This window comes from Eschrichtius robustus, chromosome 18 (assembly GCF_028021215.1).
Source record: "Eschrichtius robustus isolate mEscRob2 chromosome 18, mEscRob2.pri, whole genome shotgun sequence".
NCBI classification, from domain to species: Eukaryota; Metazoa; Chordata; class Mammalia; order Artiodactyla; family Eschrichtiidae; genus Eschrichtius; species Eschrichtius robustus.
In genome coordinates this window covers 5,033,455-5,051,424 of record NC_090841.1, presented here as the reverse complement: position 1 = coordinate 5,051,424, position 17,970 = coordinate 5,033,455, and positions in this window count along the sequence as shown.

Below are 17,970 nucleotides of genomic sequence, written 5' to 3'. Positions count from 1 at the left end.
ACATTCATGAAATCATATCACAAATGTAAACATCTAACTGTGACCCATGCACGGGGCAGAGGTACACCCCCCATGGGAGTGTAGAATAAATATGGAATCTGACCAGCCAGGAGGTTCTGGAAAGGCTGACCTGGGAAGTGGGTTAGGCAGAGGCCTAAGAACAAACATGCCTTCGTTGGAGGGGAGGGCATTCGTGGGAGGGTGGTGTGTGCAAAAAGCTCAAGATGGAAGGGATCTGGATGTTTTCAAGAGAAAGGAAGAAAGTCATGGGGTGGAGCTCAGAGAGTGAGGTGGATCGTGGAGCAACTGAAGCCACGTGTGCAGGTCCTGTAAACGCATCATAGATTCAGGTCTGCGCTCAGAGCCACCCAAGAGGATTTTAGTGGAAAGGAGCGCAGGCTGGTGAGCTGATCACACCTCAACTTGAGAACTCTCTGGCTAGTGTGGGAAGGCGCTGCAGCCGCGTGAGTGCCAGGCTGGCACAGGGGCTGCTGGACGTGGTTCAGGCCCCAGGCAGTGCTGTGTGGACTCGAGCGGGCAGTGGAGAAGCAGGGGTAACAGGCACGAATTGCCCCTGACTCTCAAGGGGCAGGAGAGGCTCCATTTCTCTCTTTCAAAATCAAACCGGATTTAGCGCCAAAAGACCACTTATCGTTGAAAGCAAGTGACACGGCTCCCACCCTGTCTCCATCCCTGGGGTCCCTTCAGGGACTACACGGGAAGAATGAAGCAGGGCTGTCATAGAATCTTCTCACTGCTTCCAATCGACTTCCATCTAGAGAGGCTTAGATTGAACTCTGTTGCCTGATTCTAAAATGAATTTGGATCCACATGGCCCAAAATACCAGCCATCTGTCCTTGTCTAAAAGTCAAAACCATAGCAAGGGGCACTACCACCTGGAGACATTTATTTTAAACCCAAACACCTGCCCCACAGCTGAGTGCCGCCCCTCTCCTGTGGCAGAGCCGCTGGCCAGTGGTTCCTTGTGACCTGTGCCCTTCGTTTTGCCCTTCAGAGACCATTTGGAGGGGGAAAGCTCTGCTGCTGGGATCCGCTCCCCCAGCCTAGCTTGGCGGTGCAGAGGGAGCTTCACTATGGCTCCCAGGGGGAAGGCGCCAGGTCTGAGCCCCCATCTGTGCAGCCTTCCTTACCCTGGTCCTGCATCCAGGGCCTTGCCATAAGCAATGGACCACACAATCCTGTCTCCTTTCCTGAACGCCCTCAGCTCTTTTCTCTCCCAGCCTCCACCTCCTCTCCCTCTTGGCTATGTCATCTTTATCAGCCTAGATATTTCAAATAAAGCGCTGTCCATTTGGAGCTGGGGGTGATTTGGGGGGTTACCTACCCGCACCTTGCCTGGAACAGAAAAAGGCCGTCAGCTTCCGCTAGGGCAAGGGAGCCCACAACTCCGGAAGCCAAAGGCCCAGGGGAAGCGGAAAGCGTACCTTTCCCCGTTGCTGGTGACTGCAATCCCAGTGCAGCACTAATTAGTGTATCCGTGAGCCACACTGTGCCCGGTGCTGCCGGGCTCCGTATCTGGCCGTCTCCCTGCCCTTGAGGAGGATGTCCTGGAGCTCAGGTGGTTCCTGTGATCGCAGAGCCTGCAGCCCAGGCTGGGAAGCCCCAGGTGCCAGCCCAGAGGGCCCGTGTACATCACCCAGCCACTCCTTCGGAGCACGCACGTGGGACCAGGGATGCACACCTGCGGGGCCGCCGCAGTGACCCTGTAGGTTGTGCCTTGGACAGGACGCTTGGCCCAGAGGGTGCTGGGGACTGAAGCCCACGCTCCGTTGGAGAAAGCAAGTGCTGGCCGTGGGCGCAAGAGCCTATAAAAGGGCTCCTTTTCCATTTTGTCCGCCTGGAGACAGGCTCTGTTATAACGACCTGCCTTGAAGGGGAGTCTTTTTCCAATTTGCATAACGGTGGTAGCAGGGGCCCCAGAGTCAGAGAATCAGGCGGTCGCCCAGGGATTAGCCTGACGCCCAAAAAGCTCCGCTCGAGACGACCCCCTGTACAGGATGAGGACTGACCCAGCTGAGCAGAGGCTCTCGGAGAGCTAGAATCTTATAAGATAGGATCTCAAGAGGTGTGGAGGGACTGAGAGGGTGGCACAGGGACAGAGCACAGAGATGGGAAGCAGTAAATCAGGGCTGTGAGGAGGAGGGATGCTGGTTTTTGGAGCATCCACGTGGCCGAGTCACGCTGGAGGTGGGGCCTGGGTCGGGAGCGCCGGGCGCCTGCTCCTGGGGCCCAGGCCTGGGGTGCCTGCACCCCGAGAGCTGCAGTGGCCACCAGGCTCTGGCCGCCTGCTGAGCGGCACCTGCCAACTCCAGGCCCCCGCACGCCTGCTGACGCTCATCGCTCTCGCTGGGACGGAGTGGGTGTGCGGCGTCGGACGCGGACAGGGGGTAGGACTGCCGTTAGCAAGCTCTGCCCTGCAGACGCTCCCTCCTGACGCAGTTCCTCCACGGCACAAGCTGCAGTTTACTGCCCTGCTGTATGTCCCCGTCCCCCTCCCCCGAGACGGGTGACGCGCTGTGAGAGGACGGGGAGCCCCTGCGCTGCACCCCTCACTCCAGGTGCTTCAGTGTACCCTTCCCAAGCCCGGTGGAACCTGCCGCGTATGTGTCTGAAGGAGCACTGTCCTTTCGCTACAGAATAATCACCTGGTGGGCATCTTCCCCTATACATTTTGGAACAAGGCTTTTAGAACTGTCTTCAGAAAATGAGTTTGGAGGCTTCGTGAGAAAAGAAGCCTTAATGCTTTACGCAACCAACAGTAAATGGAAAACAGGACTCTATTAATAAACACAAAATCAGCTACAATCCAGCTGCTTCAAGAAATGCTTTTTAGCGACTGCCTCTGGCATTTCTACTGACCAAGATGCCTACTTTTCTGGCCTCTGCATATCTGAGTTTGTTAAAGCCAGAGAGCTGACCCAGTTGTAAGAGCTGGAGGTTCACAGATGTCATGACGCAAGAAAACGCTATTTCCAAATATTTCACACATTTTCTTTCTGATGAAGGAATTTGCTGGCAATGCTTAAAACCCACATTATGCTTTTATCCTCACTTTTGGAGCCAAGATTTTGTCCGTACTTGGTGTGGATGTGCCTCGGGTGGAGAAGTGAATCCGCCAGCCCCGGAGTGTCTGAGTCCTGTCACCTCCCATTGTCACGTGCAACACTTTGACCATGACGTCTGCCCCGCTTGTAGGGAAAGGTAAATTCCATGGTGGGATTGAATCATAGCGAATCCAAGACCACCCAGATCATCCCACAGCCCAGCCCTCAGGGCTGGCAAGGCCCTGAGGCTCTCCATGGGCTCCCGTGGTCTTCCCACTCAGGACACAGCTACAAGAACCCTGACACTCAAGGGGATCCTGGCTTCCCCGCGGAATTAATTAATGGGCTCCAGGTCAGAATAAAGCACCTCGACGTTGAACTGAAGGCCTTGAACTCCTCTGGGGCAAGTCAAGACTTTTCCTAGCACCGGTTTTGCCCAGCGTCAGAAGGGCACAGAAAGCCCCGGCCTGCCACGGAGTCCGTTCGCAGGACCCCAGGTACCTGTGAGGCCAGTGGAGCAGGAACTTACCAGATCGTGTGGGGCTGGTCCAGGAGGGGTGTTAAGCACACACATCTCAACACACACACAGACACACACACACACACACAGACACACACACACACCACACATCCACCGTGCACGCTCACACACACACACACACACACACACACACACCACACATCCACCGTGCACGCTCACACACACACACACACACACACACCACACCACACCACACACCACACCACACACACACACACATGGGGTGTGGGAGGCTGGGAGGACCACAGTTTGCTCCTGTTGGCTGCACACAGAAGAACTCCTGGACCACCTCTGTTTCTTTTATCACTCACTTAACCCAGCATTTTTGCTCAGAACTCAGTGCCACGGGAAAATAACACACATGTGAAGCCTTTTCATCCAGAAAACAAGTGCAGAAGTGTGTCTAATTATCGCTAGGTTACTGCATCTCCCAAAGAGAGAACCACACAGATAAAACGGCATGCCCAGAGCAGTCAGGGCTGCTCCTTGACTTGCCATTTTTGTAGCTCTTTTTCTCCGCCTCTTGGGTGTGCTGAGTGGATCCACAATCTCTTATTCAAAACCTCTGAGGCCAGATGGGTTTCACATTTCAGAAATGTTCAGATTTCAGGAAGGTAATATGGTACAGATATCATACTTTATGTAACAGCCCTGGGGTCTAGGACAGCACCTCCTAATTAAACTCATTAACATTTCTGTAGCAAAGGGTATGAATTAAGATCCTAAGTTGTAATGAATTAAGATCCTAATTTGCCTCACATTGTTTTAGGTCAGGTTTTGCCTCTAAATATAAAAGACAAAAAAAAAAAAAAAAGAGAAACCCACAAACCCTCTCGGTTTTTGGACATTGGAATTATAGGTAATGGATTATGGGCTTGTCTCCCCAATTTTTTGGCGCACCCATAAAAGTCAGCCTGCACATCTTTCCTCCTTCTACTCACTTATCTTCCTTCCTTTGTTCAGGGTGTTGGTCTCATGGTAGAGCCTCTTCTGTCCTTCCCTGATCTTACCATTCTTAAATATCTCAGGTGTAACCGTCCGTCTAGTTTTTGCTTCCGATTGCTGTCGTTGCAGCCCGCTTCGTGCACAGAGAACATTTCGAGCACAAAGCAAAGTGGTCTCGACTCGGGTTTTAGGCTTCTTAATATAGGTTTGTATCTTATGCAGCTTTGCAGACTCCACAACCTGGGAAACCTACAGAAAAATATAGGGCCCCTGGTGTTCGAGGAGCTAACGTTGAAAAGAACATTTCGGGCACTGAGCAGTTCCCCCATCGCTCAGTCATTGGTTACATCAGTGAGGATTATCCGATGCTTCCTGAGGAACTGATCTTACAAGACTCCACTAGAACTACTTTCTGGTTGCAGATGACTCTCTGAAGTCGCCCAGAGTTACATTCACCTGTTTATGCCAAGAAAGAAAATCTCCAAAACACAGTCCAGCAGACGGCAACCAGATATTTCCGACAGGGGTGTGAAGTTTTACCCACTGGAGATGCTGATTCCGCGTCTCCCGGGCAGCCTCGGTTGTGGGTCGTGTCTTCACGTCTCACACAACTCACTCAAGAATCGCTGATCTCATTTGTGCACCCAAACCAGCGGCATTATCTACAACAGCCAAAAGGTGGAAGCCGCCCGAGTGTCCACTGACGTGTGAATGGATAAATCAAAAGGGGCGTCTGTATACAAGCGACAGTGATTCAGCCACTGAAAAGGAAAAAAATTCAGACACATTCTATGAATCTTGAGGACATCATGCTACGTGAAATAAGCCAATCATAAAAAGACAAATACTGCATGATTCCACTTGAGGTACCGAGAGCAGTCAAATTCATGGAGACAGAAAGTAGGCTGGTGGTTGCCAGGGGCAGGGGGAGGGCAAATGGAGAGTTGCTATTTGATGGGTTTCAGCTCTGCAAGATGAAAAGATCCTGGCGATGGATGGTGGTGACAGTTGCACAAAAGTGGAAATGGACATAATGCCACTGAACTACACACTTAAGAATTATTTAAATGGTACATTTTATATTATGTATTTTTACCACAATGAAAAAGAGAATCGCTAGTGCTAACGAAGATAACTTTTGTTTTGCAGAAATGCTTTCTCCTTGAAGTACTAACATGAGCCCAAAAGGCAGTAACATATACCTAAAACTAAAAGGCAAGGGAAGCAAATGGAATCGATTACCTCCACTAAGAAAATCTTCTACTCGGCCTTGTACAATTTGTTTTTGTGTGTGAACATTCTGAATTTGCAGCAGTTAGGACTCTGAAAAGGGGGAACGAAGAGAATCTCAGCTTTAAGAAAACTAGGACACAGTCGCACTTATAGAAACAGGTGCAGCTGATCTTATTTGGAATTTTTTCTCAACTATCTTCATGATAAATAAAAGCAGACACCATGTCACATGAACCGGGGAACTCTGCTCCCAGCGGTTGGCAAATTGCTAAATTCCATGAAGATCAAGTTCACCTCCGAGGTCCGTACGCCCCGACTTCCCGGCCCTGTGGACACAGCTGGCTCCAGAATCTGCGTCCACGTTCGGTCAGACTGAGGCAGGATACTGCCCAGTGCACGGGATTTCCCAGATGGTCTCCGCTGAGTCCAATGCCATTGTCGTGCCCTTCTCACCTCTGTAGCACTGGTTCTGAACCTTGGCCACGGATAGAAACATCTGGGAGATTTTTTAAATCCCGGTGTTCAGCCCACACCCCAGTTGAACAAAATCAGAATCTGTGAGGTGGGAACCCACCGTTGAAAACACTGTTTTATGTCCCTATAAACATGACATTTATGGTCCTAAAAGCTTTTTGAAAAATCAATTAAGTTTTTGAAATAGGAATTCCTTCTGACGAAAGGAAAAAAATTTCCTTACACTTTGAACATCTAAAAGGTGAGACCGCTGTTTTAAATTAACTCTATAATCCTTTATGTGGTATCTGCGAGAGTAGTAACAACTACATACATTTTCTCCTAAAAAGATCATCTACTTTCTGTCCTCCCTTATGCTCCTTCCCTTAAAAATCTCACCAGCAATCCTGTGAGAATTTCATATCCACTCCCATCTTATCTCACGTCTCAAAATAATTGGTTGAATTATAATCTAATAATTGGCTTCCAGTGAACAAGTATTTATTAAGACGTACTCTTCGGGACACCATGGTGGGCAAGACAACTTTCCAGCTCTCCTGGGGAATCAGCTTCCAGAGGAAGCAGACAGACCCCTGCGGGGTCGATCCTTCCAGCTGGGGACTCACAGCTGAGTCCTCTCGGGAGCTGCCTCGCCCAGGGCAGCCTCCATCCAGTGACTGGTCCATGAGGAGTGGACTTGATCTTGCGCTCAGGGCCATCCCAGAGCGCCCCACGGGATCGGCAGGGGCTTCTGTTCGCACTAACGTTCTTCGCCCTCTGCCCAACCCTGCTTACTTGCCCCCTCCTAGCAGTTGATCCCAATAACCTTCCTGCATGCAAGTACTCAGCTTAGACAGTCTCCCAGGGAACTCTCCCCAAGACTGCGATGGATCCTAGGGTGGCAGCGGTGGGCATGGGGGAGGTGGAGAGGTTGAAGATGTGGGAGGGAGCGCTCTGGGACCTGCTGATGGGTTAACTGTGAGCTGGGAGAAAAGGCAAGGAATCAAGGATGCCTCCTAGGTTTGGAGCCTGAGAAACTAGGTAGCTGACGCTATCTTCTGAGATTCTTTAGGGAGAAACGCTGGCGGGAGAAATGTTGATGTGATCCAAAATGAGGGCTTCCAACTACAGTGTGTAAATTATTAAGCACCCCCCTCATAATAGCTATTAGTTTTTTGTGTTCTAAGCACTTTGGATGCATTAGGTATCTTAACTCATTTAATTCTGACAGCAGCGCCAGAGCATGGGTTTTATTTTCCTGTTCCTGAAATCCCTCAGGCCCTCGTGCGGCACCCTTCCGTTCCTCCAGCTCTGGTCAACAGGCTGCCCTGACCTTCTCTCCCTTCCTTGCACGCATCAGACATTCTGTGACCTCAGGCCCTTTGCACATGCTGCTCTCCACCTGGAGTGCTCTTCCTCCCCCGCTCCCATCATCCTCCTGGCTGTGACCTTCCTCAGGTATGACTTCCTCAATGTGGCTTCTCTTGTCCTCCAAGGCTAATGGGACCAGGTTGTCCTGGTCTCACGGCACCCTAACATATTCCTTTATTGATTAACTCTGTAGTATTCCGTTACTGAATAGTCCTATGATATTTACTATTTCTTTCTGATTAACCCCGTGGGATCTCCTCGATGAGTCACTACAGTTACAGTTAGGTGGCTGTTTGTGTGATGAACCTCTTCCCCGGCACATGGTAAGCCCCACGAGAGCAGACGCTGCCTTGCTCTGACTTCGCCCTCCAGCACAGTGTGTGGCACATACTCGGCTCTCAAGAAGTATTTGTTCAATGAATCATGGAAATAGTGAGGCTAATGGGATTCTAGAACTTCCCATGAGTACACGTCATTTTGTTGTAGGGCTGGGATGTGAACCCAGGTCTGTTTGACTCCAAAAGTCAAGACACATCATAATTTGCGGACTGAAGTTGGGAGGGCTGCCCCATCCAACCGATCAATAATATCTGGACTAATCCAACGAGAGCTCAAGAAGACTTCCCAGAAACTGGATTAAAACTCGGGTTCCTGTAGCTCTGCGCTGGGACGCCTCCCAGAACGGCAGGGAAATGATAATATTCCCTTTACCCAGGCAATTGTAAAACAGATTCACGTTGACACGTGTGCCCAACATGGTGCTGGAGAACAGGGGTGGGACGGGGTCAGGAGACAGGAGGCTATGAAAATGTATAGACTCCTGGAATCCTCAGAGAGCGAGATGGGCTGGCTCTAATGGATGAGGTCTTTTCTCATCGATGAAGTTTGCACTAGGAGACCCTTTTTATTTCAACCCTCATGCTAAATCTTTCTAAAATGGATTAGTCCACTTTCTTGCAATAATAAATACGAGTTGCTAAATGAGATCTCAGTTTTTAGTGGTGACAGAATCTCACGGGGCCACTGAGGGGACAGCTCTCACCATCCAGCACTGGAATGGTGATGGAGAGAGCCAGGTCCACAGAAGGGAACGTTCTGGGTCAGTGAGCTGGGGATGAGCCCAGCCTCTCCCCAACACGCAGCTGGGGAGTGGGAGCAGAGCAGTTAATCCAAGCGGACCTGTATGTCTTCACCTGAAAAACGTTGGCGATGGACCACATTGGTGTCCATCACGTTGTCTGACTGCATCCCACAGTTGAGATGATTGGTACTAGGAGTATGTTTATATAGGCTTAACACAAAGTTTAATGAAAAACACCTACTCTTTTGTGATACATTTTAATTTTTTCTTCTTATTTTATTTTCTAGGAAATTTTGCTCACTGACTTCAGGACCTGCTAATAAATTTCAAAAACAGTTTGAAAACCACCATCCCCATTGTTGTTGTTTACGATTCTCAACAACGAACTGGCTGAGTCAAGGTAAACCCAACATACGCTGGGATGTATTTGCCATTTTGAAAGTTAAATGTCATCTTATCTTTGTCATTTGCCGCATTCTTATAAAAGGCCAGTGGGGGGTCGGGGGGGAAATCTGCTTTCTGATTGAGAATTCTGGCAGGGTGGTAATTCTCGTTGATTGAGATTAATTTGACTCCCTGAGGACCCATAGGAAAATGAGAGGTGGGCACAGTGGTACATAATCAAGGTCAAAGACATGGGCAGCGAAGAGATGGAAGTGGGGAGGGCAGGGATGGGTCCTTTCCTCAGCTCCCTGTCGCTCAGCTGTAACTGGAAGGGCTGATGTGCATGAAGTTGCTGTTGTAAGTTTCTATGACTGCGACCCTTAGGTTTGTGAATCCCTGAGCTCCTGAGTTGTTAAAGGCTCTGGGACCTCCAGGGTGGCAATGGATGCAGATGGGAATGTTCTGCTTGTCCACTGGGACCCCGGACCTTGCCCTGGGCAACGAATCCCGGCATCGAAAAACACAGCTCGGGACTGGGTTGAACCAGGAAAGTTGGCGTAGACCTTGCCTTTGAGACCTTGAAGCAATTGCATGATTGAAAAATCTGCCAATTCGTTGTCCTCATTTCCTGGGGTCCTAAATGAGCTTCAGTTTGCTGAGGCTGGGAAACCACAGCCCCAGAGGCTCATCTGCAGCCACGCCCAGCACGTCCTCCAACCTGGAAGGGTGTGCCTGCCTCTGTGGATCAGAAAATTGGAACAGAGGAAAAAACAAGGCCTAGGTCACCCTCAAGCGAAGGACAAGAATCCGGGTCTCCTGGCTCCTGGCCTGACCCTCTGGTATTTAGTCCTTGTGTCTGAACGGAAGCAGGCTCACAGGAGTGATGACAACATCTTAGTACCTGAGCACGTCATGAGCACCTGCTGTGTACCAGGCCCTGCACCAAGGGCTTCATGGGCGTCCGTTAACGTCACCTCAGAAAGCTGACTCTATGAAACTGGTACCATTTTACCCCTGGTTCCAGCTAAACTGATTAAGGATGGCGGGAGGAGGCGGCAGAGAGTCTTCACTTCCTCCAGGCCCAGAGGGACTTTCAAACTCCAAATTAGGGAGCACGGAGCCAAATGCATCTTATTGAAGGAAACCAAGATGGCCTTTGCCCAGACTCCTCTGAGTCATGGATAAATACATTCGAGAAGGAAATGAATTCAATTGAGCTAATACAAATTTCATGCCACTTAATTTTAATAGGACGAATATTAGCCCACCAATAACACTTTTAAATAGTTGGAATATGAATACGTGCAATTCGATGTTGAACTGAAGATACTATCTCACCATCATTGAATCTGATTCGTCTCAGGGGAAACGAAGGAGGCATTTTTAGTGGCCACAGTGGTGGTTGACTGAAATTCTAATAAACCTGGGAACGGATGAAAAAAACACTGTCCTGCAACCAACAACCAGGGCTTCAGTATCTCTGAAGCACCTAGAGGCTCAGCCCAAGGCAGGTACATGACCCTTTCTCTTCTTCATCATTAACGTCCGCGGGGCCAGGCACAGAGCACGCATGATGGGAATCATGTCATAGATCACCCCGCTGCAATTGCGGCTCCCTCCCCTTTCTCCCTCACTACCCTGTGACCCCGGTGACAGCAGGAGTCACGTCCCCATGTCTTCTGGGGCTTCGTATCATAGCCTCTAACCCAGTGCCTTTGGATGAATTATTAGTGCTGATGGCCAGTATTGCCACGTGCAGACGCCGACCTCTGCCCTCACACACGTTCCTCCACCGAAGACTTCATCAGCCTGCAGGTCCTCCCAGACCTCACCCCGCAGCCTTCATCCCAGCAACAATCCTAAAATAAACCAACCGCATGCACATCTGACGTTCGCCAACCCTATAGCAGCATTTCTGAATAAATCCTGGGACGTGTTCAAGGGCATTCCAAGGGGGCGAAGAAAGAGATCCCAGGCTAAGAAAGTTTGTGAAGCCCTGGGTGAAACTCAGTGAAATGCTTCTTTAGGGAAGACTTCTCGGAGCCTCTAACGTGCTACCAAGTGCCGTAATTTTCCTAGAAGAACTTAACGGCGTTCAGCTTTTCTGTGTTGGTTTGGATTCCCCAGAAGCAGACCCTGAGACAAAGATTTAGTATAGTAATTTATTTTGGGTGTGATCCCAGGAAACGTTGGTAGGGATAGAGAAGTGAGACAGGCGAGAGAATAGAGCAATGAGCAGGGTTTTAAAGCAAGTTACCTGTAATGAATGGACTGAATGTCTGTGTCCCCTCAATGCATATTTTGAAGCCCTTAGCCCCCGTGTGGCTGTATTTGGAGATGGGGCCTTTATGGAAGTAATTAAGGTTAAATGGGGTCATAAGGGTGGGCCTGATCCGATAGGGTTGGTGTCCTTAGAAGAAGAGGAAGAGGGCTTGCTTGCCGTCTCCACATGTACACGTGCGCTCACCGAGGAAAGCTATGGGGGAGCTTAGTGAAAAGGCCAGAAGGAGGATCCTCACCAGAAACTGAACTCTGCCAGGACCTTGATCTTCCAGCCTCCAGAGCTGTGAGGAAATAAAATTTCACTGTGTCAGGCTCCCAGTCCGTGGCATTTTGTTGTGGCCGCCCAAGCTGACTAATACATTCCCATCGTGAGTAAGGAGCTTAAGCCTGCTAAGACTCAGACTCAAAACATGCTCCGGGGACTTGGTTAAACCCCAAGGAAACAAACTGGGGAGGTTGAGGCCGACATCTCCGAACAATAACAGGATATAAAGGGAGCTTCGCGTGCTGCGGGGATTGGCGTGCCTGGAACTGAGTGGGCAGCATAACCAGGGCAATTCCCACGCCCTTCGGGCTGCGGTGGCTTCTTCAGTCTGAAAAAATTATGCCACTTGTTAGTCCAGTAAGCTGAGACTCAGAGAGGAGAGAGGGAGCCGGGGTATTTATACAATTCCCATCCGTCATTGACAGCTGGCTGCTCCGGGGCATGAACTTCCCGGCACTTCCGACCTGCAGCGCAGGTGGCAAAGCAGCCTCTAGACCAGAGAAGGTCCTCAGGCTGGAGATGCACGTGCTGGGTTCTGGAAGCTGCCTGGTGTGCCCTGAGGGACCAGGGGACGTGTTGCGGGGGGGGGGGGGGGGGCGCGTCGACAGCACCTGGTACACTTTTTGGCCTTGGACTAGCATCTTGCAGACAGTGCTGTTCCTTGATGCAGTTTGGAAAGCTCTGCTCTGGACCAATTTCAGGCCATCCAGAAGACTTTGATTTCCTGTCAGCATCTGTCTATCTGCTCATAGTAATCTGTATTAGTTTGCAAAGGCTGCCACAACAAAGTGCCGCAGACTGGGTGGCTGAAAAAACCCCGAAATTCATTTTCTCTCAGTTCTGGAGGCTCTAACTCTTGAGAGCAAGGTATGGGCAGGGTTGGTTCCTTCTGAAGCCTCTCTCCTTGGTTTGCAGACGGCCACCTTCTCCCTGTTTTCACGTGGCTTTCCCTCTTCCTGTGTGAATCTGTGTCCTAATCGCCTCTTCTTATAAGGACACTAATTGTATTGGGTTAGGGCCCACCCTCATTTTAACTGAATCATCACTTTAAAGGCTTTCTCTCCAAATTCAGAGACACTCTGAGGTACTGGGGGCTAGGACTTCAACATACCAATTTTGGGGGAAACACAACTCAGCCCCTAAACCATTTATCCCTCCACTGGCATCAAGGCAAGTCATCTGAAAAACACGAAAGGACTGTGAAGCGAGCAGGACCTGCCTCAGACCCAACGCTATAGACGGGCGTGTCTCAAAGAACACGTCACTCTGAAGGGAGTCCTTGGGTCACGGTGGAGATGCTGACTGAGGCCCATCCAACCACCAACATCCCCAGCAGAGAGGAGCACGTGTTACAACTGATGAAGCTACGCTGACACGTCCTACAAAGTCCACAGTGCACATTAGAATTCACTCTGGTGTCATACATTCGGCAGGTTTTGACAAGTGGATAATGGCATGTATCCACCATCGCAGTATCAACGAGAGCAGTTTCACTGCCCTTAAGGATACCCTGTGTTCCTCCTGTTCATCCTTCCCCCAGCCCCTGACAACCACTGATCTTGTTACTGTCTCCATAGTTTTGTCTTTTCCTGAATGGTTGGAAGTAGCCTTTTCACACTGGTTTCCTGACTTAATGAAATGCATTAATATCATGTCTTGAGAGCTTATTTCTTTTTAGCACTGATAGTATTCCATTGTCTGGAGGTACCACCGTTTACTTTTCTATTCACATACTGAAGGGCATCTTGGCTGCTTCCACGTTTGGGCAATTATGGATTCTGGGTGTATTTTGTTGGTAAAGTCAACAGAGTTTCCTGACAGTTTGGGTATTTTGTGAGTAATGGCCCCAAAGAGGATGCCAAGGCATTTGGCCAATGCGGCTGAGAGAACAGGATTCCCGTGGATCCCCGCACACACAGGAGGACAGGGAGATGATGGGCTAACAGTGGCCACACCAGTAATCGTAACTCTCATTGACAGACCTTAGCTTTCTGCCAGGCTGGGATAAGTGCACCGTGCCCCTTATCCCGTGTCAGACTCACACCAGTCCTCGGAATAGATGCTGGGAACATCCTCATTTTACAAACAGGGAACAGAGGCAAGTTGTCTCCTTGCTCCAGGGCGCACAGGTCTGCTCATACCTGGCTTCTGAGACCGTAAATATTTATTATATGATAGTTGGCGCTTTTACGCAAACACATCAGCCTGGTTAATATAAAGCTCCCCAAACCAGGGTAAATCCTCAGAGAAATGAATGTCACTATGTGAGGATTCATGGGAGGAAGCTGGCTGACCATTTCCCGTGGTGACAACGTCCAACCTGCTGGCAGCAGTGTTTTCTAATTCTGGTGAAGTGAAGAGATCTTGGTTCAGAGCCTGGCACGCAGTGGGTGCTGCATAAACACAGGCCATCAGCTTGGAGAGGCGAGTAACAAAACTTGGGTAACCTGGGTGCCTAAACGAAAACTCATACAATCTGAAACTTGACCTGTACATTTCCCCTATTGATTTGACCAAAAGTATTAAATCTCTTCTAGGTTCCCTTTGAGTGGCTACAAAATCATTGCGTCCATCAGTGGTTCTCAAGAGCCATCCCCCAACCAATCTGGGCTCTGGCAGTTTCCACCCAGCTGGGGCAGAATGAAAAAAGTCAGAACACTGCAGTGAATTTTCATAAAACAAGATGTATTTCATTTAAAGCCCGATCCTTTCGTTTGAGGTATGTCCTTTTTTTTTCTTTTTAAATTAATTAATTTATTTATTTTTGGCTGTGTTGGGTCTTCGTTTCTGTGCTAGGGCTTCCTCTAGTTGCGGCAAGCGGGGGCCACTCTTCATCGCCGTGCGCGGGCCTCTCACTGTCTCGGCCTCTCTTGTTGCGGAGCACAGGCTCCAGACGCGCAGGCTCAGTAGTTGTGGCTCACGGGCCTAGTTGCTCCGCGGCAGGTGGGATCTTCCCAGACCAGGGCTCGAACCCGTGTCCCCTGCATTGGCAGGCAGATTCTCAACCACTGCGCCACCAGGGAAGCCCTGTCCTTTTTTTAAAGCCTAAAAATGTCTTTTTTTTTTTTTTTCTATGAAATAATAATGAAAGTAGTTAGAAGTTTGCTTGCCTAAATGAATTTATGGAGCAAAATAAAAGTCTCCAGGTCAGTCTGTCCTTTTTGCTATTGCTACTGCTGGTGAGGAAACTTACCAACCCATGAAATCCAAATTTCTGGGTGTCACTGACCTTACATAATCGACGTAAACTCAGTTGACTATAAAAGCAATCAGAAATGTGAGCTCAAGTGTAGAACGATCAAGAGTTAGTACAGGTCAACTCTACTGCCAAGCAAAGTATGCGTCGATTACCTGCCCCCATATCACGCTGGGTTAGGCAGGCATCATCCAGAGAGGAAAACACAGAGCTAGTCATTCTCCTTCACTGTTCACAAGCCCACTGCCAGAGCGCTTCTAGCCACACGTTGTCACACCCCGTGTACACACCTTGCAGAATTTGGGGTGTAAATTTCCCACCCTCCACCTCTTTGTCTTGCTAAAGGAGTCAAGGAGAGGGAAGATGCTTTACCTCCTACACGATTTCTTGCCAAATTTACAGGAAAAAATGACCAAGAAGATAAGCGATTAAAAGGCAATAAACGTTGCACACTGATGGTGTCTGCTGCAGTGTCCTGTAATGGGGGGTTGTGGTGGTGAATGAACTGAGAACACAGCCTTGCTTATCACTGAAGGCCGAGCAAAACCTCCTGATCCGCTGAATTCCAGGCCATGGAGGACATCCTTCGGGATCTCACTGCCTGGCGTCCCACCTCTCTTTTCTTCTTGGGAAATGCTCATTCGGCCAAGTTCAGGTGGAATCTTCACTGCAGGACTCCACACAGGACTTGCCCCATCCGGTTGGAACGCACGGTTGGTTCAGAGCTGGGCACACACCAGGCCGGGCCAGAGTCCTCCGTGGGAATTCCTCCCTCCAGCTGGGAAGATGGTCTCAGCGTGCCAGCCTGGGGCTGCCTGGGGGCACTTTCATGGCTTCACGGGAGATGCTGGTCTAGGAAAGGACCGTTTGAGTTTGGCAAAGTCAGGGGCGGGCTGACCGAGGGCCTCAGCACACGGGTAGGACTCTGTTCCTGAAGCTCCTCCTCCTCCGCCTTGAGCCTCTCCAGGACCTTTCCCAGCCATGCCAGACAGCAACATCCGTTTTAAATTAAGTTGGTCTGAATTGCGTTTCTGCCCCTTGGCAACAAAAGTCCTAACAGATACACCGATAAACATAGAAATTTGGAGTGAAGTTTAAATCCTTCTTTTTGTCACAAGCAGTCATTCAAGGGGAAGGGGTAACAGCAGGACTGTGAACGCATGGCTGACCTTGGCAATCGGAGGAGCTGCCCTGGCCCCTGGCTCCCAGGTTCCTGCCATTTAGCCGCATCCAAGCCCCACAGTGAGTTTTCTCAGTCTCTTCCTTTAACTCTTCCCGGGTCTCAAAACTGCAAAAACCTACATATCTCTGCCATCCACCTATTACCCTTTCTCTTCTCAAGCCTCCATTCTTTTTTCTTGTTTCCCAAACACATTAAAGAGGGAAGAAAGCCCACTGCTGTAAGCTCTGTAAGTCAGGGCCCATCTCCATGTTATTGACAACAATGATGTCCGGTTGGCGCTGTCATTCACTTTCCCTAAACTGCTCTGCTGATGTGAGGCTCCTAAAAATTGGGCAGGTGGTTTGAACTGTGTCATACTGAAAAGCCTATGTGTATTTTTTAAAAATTAATTAATTAATTTATTTTTGGCTGTGTTGGGTCTTCGTTGCTGTGCCCGGGCTTTCTCTAGTTGCGGTTAGCGGGGGCTACTCTTTGTTGCGGTGCGCAGGCGTCTCATTGTCGTGGCTTCTCTTGTTGCGGAGCACAGGCTCTAGGCGCACAGGCTTCAGTAGTTGTGACACGTGGGCTCAGTAGTTGTGGCTTGCGGGCTCTAGAGCGCAGGCTCAGTAGTTGTGGTGCACGGGCTTTGTTGCTCTGCGGCACGTGGGATCTTCCCCGGGCCAGGGCTCGAACCCATGTCCCTTGCATTAGCAGGCAGATTCTTAACCACTGCGCCACCAGGGAAGCCCTATGTGTTTGTTTAAATGACGGTTTTTCATCGCTTTATTCTAAAAGTGCTTTTGAATCATCACAGAAATTGAGAGGAAGATGTACATCTCTTCATTACAGCATTTGCTGCCTGGTATTACTGTTGCTTTTTATGTGTCTGTCACCACCAGACTGTACATGCCTGTGAGGAGAGACAGCACGTCTTACTGAGTTTGTATGCTCAGCCCTTAGCATGGTTCTTTGGCAGTCACGGTGTCCAATGCCTCTCCGTGAGGTGCAAGCGATTCTTACAACTCCATAGAACCTTGCTTCTCAAATTGTGGTCCGTGGACCAGCAAAGTCGGAATCACTAGGACAGAGGGCTGCAAATGCAGAATCTGGGCCCCACCCCGGAACTGCTGATTTGGAGTTGCGACCTGGCGTGCAGAGAGAGCTGGGGTGATCTTGCAGAGTCAGGGGCTGATTGATGGGAGAAGGGAGAAGGAGGATGGAGGGGGAGTCAGGGGTGGATGAGCCTGCAGGGCTGGAGTGAGGAGTGACAGTGAGCCCCAGGGGAAGACCGGCCAGCCAGAGGATGATGGCCTGGTAGGAAGGAGTTAGTTCTAGGGTCCTGTGCCCTGCAGACCGTCTTCATTCATACAGGACCCCCTCCCTCACTGTGGAGAAAGGCAGTAGAGAAAACCTTCACTGCTGACGGGAAAAGACCAGAAGATCACGCCTTTTCCATCTCCCATCTTTAAACTTAAGATCTAGGTGCTCTGGTTTTTGTATCCAGAGGAGACAGGCTCATAAAAGCAGACAGCAATCAGGTTCTTCATCTTAGAAACTATTGATGCGTTAAAATGAAAACATAAATTAGCACTGCCACTTCAGTCCCTAAATGAATTGGGTTTTGGCACTGTGCTTCTGTAGGAGCTCAGTAAATGATTTCCATTTGAAAACACAGCTCAAGGAGCACTTAATAAGTGCAGTTTGATGATGATAATGATGATTCACATAGCAGCACCCTATAAATCCAGTCAAGCAAATGTCCCCGGGGAATAGTAATTAAAAAGCCAAGTCCAGGACACACCTACGGAAGGGGGCCTCTGGGGGATCAGGTTGCAGTGTGGTCAACGGCAATTCTGAAGCAGCTGGCTGAGCGTTTTCCTGCTTCAAAGATCTGCTTCCCTAACCTGCTCGCCCGGCATCCATCCCCAATGCCGATCCTGAAAAACCACCCTAAGCAATGCTTTTGACCATGGAGGTAGCAGTTTAGGGA